Source organism: Lynx canadensis, chromosome E1 (assembly GCF_007474595.2).
Source record: "Lynx canadensis isolate LIC74 chromosome E1, mLynCan4.pri.v2, whole genome shotgun sequence".
Lineage (NCBI taxonomy): Eukaryota > Metazoa > Chordata > Mammalia > Carnivora > Felidae > Lynx > Lynx canadensis.
In genome coordinates this window covers 59296163-59299628 of record NC_044316.2, presented here as the reverse complement: position 1 = coordinate 59299628, position 3466 = coordinate 59296163, and the positions used below count along the sequence as shown (strand labels likewise).

Below are 3466 nucleotides of genomic sequence, written 5' to 3'. Positions count from 1 at the left end.
CTCTTCCCGGGGCCTCCTTGGTCTGATAAACTCCACGGGGGCCCACCCGTCTTTGAAATGCCTGCAACCCTCCTCTGCTGGAGCAGTGGGTAAGGTCAAGGAGGGAGGGGCCCAGGGACTCTTGGCCTGGCTGTCTCCGTACGCCTGTCTCTCCACACTGCGTGTGGGGAGCGTACCCTGCGATCCTGTTTTCCCCACCTGCAAAACGGTATGGTTTCGGGGCACCTCCCCAGGCACATGCAGAGGCCCGGTTCACAGCTTCCGGCTGCAGGACGAGCGGCAGTGATAAGCCGGCGGCGCCTGGCTCCCGCACAGCGGTGCACGTGACCAAATGGCCAGCCACCAGAAGGCTCTGCAGGGAGAGGATCTGGAGCCCCAGCTTCCAGGTGTGCCGCAGCAGACACGGTGCCCTCAGAACGGGCCCCACTGGGCACGAGGCCAGAAGTATGTGGCCCTGACCTTGCCCTTGGAGTTGAAACTCAGACGCAAGCAGGCCACGCCAGCAGGAGCTTGGCCTTGCCTACCTCGGCAGCCCTCGAGACCACTCTTCCCGACAGACAGACAGACAGACACAGCCGCCCAAGCCTGCCCCCCTCTCCACGGGAGACTGCCCAGCGCCCTGCAGACGAGGCAGAAGAAGAATCATCCTTCCTTTGATCTGTCCACAGGCCTGGGAGAACCAGACGGGGACCTACGGGTAGGGAAACTTTGCTTTTCCTTAGATGTTCTAAAACGAAGTTTTTATTATAATCTTAGATTTACAGAAAAGTAGCAAAGACCGCGTGAGCTTTGCTGTAGCCTCCCCACTCAGTTTCTCTTAAGGTAACAACTTACACAGGCGTGGTTCGGCTGTCACCGCGAGGAACTTTGGCACTTGGTATTAAACTCCAGACTTTACTCAGATTTCACCGCTTCTTCCGCTGCCTTCCTTTTTTGTGTCCCAGGATCCAAACCAGGATCCCACGTCGCATTTGCATGGAGAAGGCAAGGCATTCCTCGCAGGTGGGAATGGCCAGGCCAAAGGCTGGGGGCGCCGACCCATCACCAAGTCACCTGCCCTGTGTGCCTGCCAAGTAATGACTAGTTGGGAGGTGGCTAGAGGTGGGAGGCTAGCAGGGTGAGGAGGGGGTGCAGGTGGGCTGGTGGCCACGCTACCAAGTGCAGAAGTCCTGGGGACCATCCCTGAAGAGAGCAGGGAGATGACAGCGACGTGGGGTTGCCAGGCAGTGCCCAGGACCCGGAGGCAAGGCCTCGAGCTAAGTCTCAGCCCCACCACAGTTACCTGCAAGGTGACCCCACCTCCCCGTCCCGCTATTTCCTCAGCCATTAAACGCATGGAAGATAAAATGACATGCAGCAAAGTCACAATAAATCGCCCAAAGCCAGCACTGAGCTAGGGAAAAAAAAAAAAAAAAATCACATCATTTCTCTGAGGCCCAAGTTTCTGTCCTCAAGATGGAAAGGACACACCCGCTTCTGGGCAAGGGCGCAACTGCTGGCCCTCTCCCTCCTCCCCAGAGCTTCCCCGCTCGCCCGAACCAGGGGCTGCCGCGTCCGCGCGGTCCCCTCCCCAGGGACGCCGGGCCCTCTCCCGCTCCAGGCGGGGTGGGGGCGGCCCCGAGCTTCCAAGTGCACAGCCCTGAGGTGACCTTGGGCGAGGCCTCGTACTGCCCGGTTGCAAAACAAAAAAATCACGGCACAGAAGGCGGCGCTCCCCCGTCCCCCCCCCCGCCGGGATCGGCGGGCCCAGTTCTACCTGGGGCAGGGCTCCTCCGCGTCCACGTACTCCCGGCTCCCGGCGGTGCTTCCCAGAAGGGCCGTCACTCCCCTCCTCCCCCGCCCCCCGCCGGGAGGCGACCCAGCCCCGCACCCCCGCACCCCCCGCAGCCGCCGGACCTGGGGGGGGGGGCGCGGGCACGGGTAGCCCCACCCCCATCCTCGGGGCCGCGCCGGCAGCGGAGCTGTGGGGTCGCGGGCGGCCGGGGGTGGGGACCGGGGGTGGGGGCGGGGGCCAGCCGCTGCCCCCTCCGCTCCCGCCCCGGCCGCCCGCCACCGCCCCTTTGTTCCGCCGGCCAATCGGCGGCCTCCTTGACTAAATAAGGCGAGGAGCGCGCCCGGCGCCCCCCGTCCGTTACTTCCACCCCCGCCCGGCCGGTGACTCAGGGCCGGCGGCGGGCGGGGACGGGGCTGCCCGGGCCGCGGCTTCCCGGGCGGCGGGCGGGGCTCCCGCGGCGCCGAGATCGCCTAATATGGCCGCACCGCGCCGCGCGCGCCGCCGCCCCTCGCCGCTCACCTGCGGCCGCACCTTGCCCCCCTCCCCCCCCCCCCCCCGCCACCGCCTGCCCAGCCGGTGACACGCCGCGGAAGAGGAAGTGGTGCCCCGCCCCTCCCCCCGCCGCCCGGCGCCGCGGGCGTGGGGGGGGGGAACGTCGGGGCTCCTGGGCCCCGCCCCGCTAACCTCCACGACCCCGGGGCCGGGCACCCGGCGTCCCGCGCGGACTGCAAGGTGCGGAACGAGGAAGGGGGGCGGGGACCGAGGTCTGTGGATCTCCGCTCCCTCCCCGTCTGTTCCCAGAAGTGGCCGCCCCTTAAACGCACCAGACAAAGGAGCTCTAGAGGGAACTGGCGTTGGAGGAGGGGCAGGTGCCCCCCCAGCCCGAGTCAGAGGCCTGGACGCCTTCGCGGAGTGGGCGGACCCAGGACGTGGAGACCTCCCGCCCTTCCCACCTTCCCCGTGGCCTGTGCGTGACACCTTGGGACCCCCAAATGGAAGCCCTCCTCGCATCTCTGACACCCCCACCTGAGGGTTGAGCAGGCCGTGATTGTGCCCAAGGGCGCGAATAAGGATAGGTTTTACGGAGGCCAAGCCCCGGGGTTCTCTCATGGGTGGGGCACACACCTGATGGGCAGCAGTCTTGCCCTGCGCCCCCAAAACGCCCGGGAGTCGGAGACCCAGCTAGGCCTGTGGCCATAGACAAGGCCTTGGCGTTCGGGAACCGCAGTCCTCAGGTGAGCTGGACAGCTGCCTGACCTTCTGGGCCTAGCGTCCTTAGCCACAGATGTGGCCACCAGTTCAGCTCGCGGGGCTCTTGGGGCGCCTGGCCCCGCCCCCCCCCCGTCAGACACCTGCCCGGGTCAAGCTGAGCGCCCGGGGGTGGGGGGACCTTGCGTCCCTTGCCTCACTCTGCCTGGCCCCGCTGCCCCCACTCTTGGCCTGTGCTCTCCCCCACGCCTCCTCTGACCTTTAATTGTATACTGAGCAATTCCGAAAGCTTACAAATCAGCCCAAAGAAAGCCCAGCCTTTGATTCCCCTCTGGGCAGAAAACATTGGCGCCAGCAGGTGCGGCCAAGACCCTGCTGGCAATGACAGGTCTTCCAACTCAGGCTGCTGGAGAAAAGGGCGCGTCCGGTATCCAGGAGAACCTACAATTCCAGGGCAGTTGGGGCGGGGCCGGCCTGGAGGCG

The 3466-nt window shown here is 66.0% G+C and overlaps 1 long non-coding RNA gene across 1 annotated transcript; it reads right to left on the bottom strand.

Moving 5' to 3' along the window:
• Positions 1–718: 718 nt before the first annotated feature.
• Positions 719–2176, bottom strand: LOC116737751. Its single transcript, XR_004342876.1, has 2 exons — positions 1757–2176; positions 719–1393 (listed from the first exon to the last, which is right to left on the bottom strand). It is a non-coding gene; the product is annotated as an uncharacterized LOC116737751 (long non-coding RNA).
• Positions 2177–3466: the final 1290 nt, after the last annotated feature.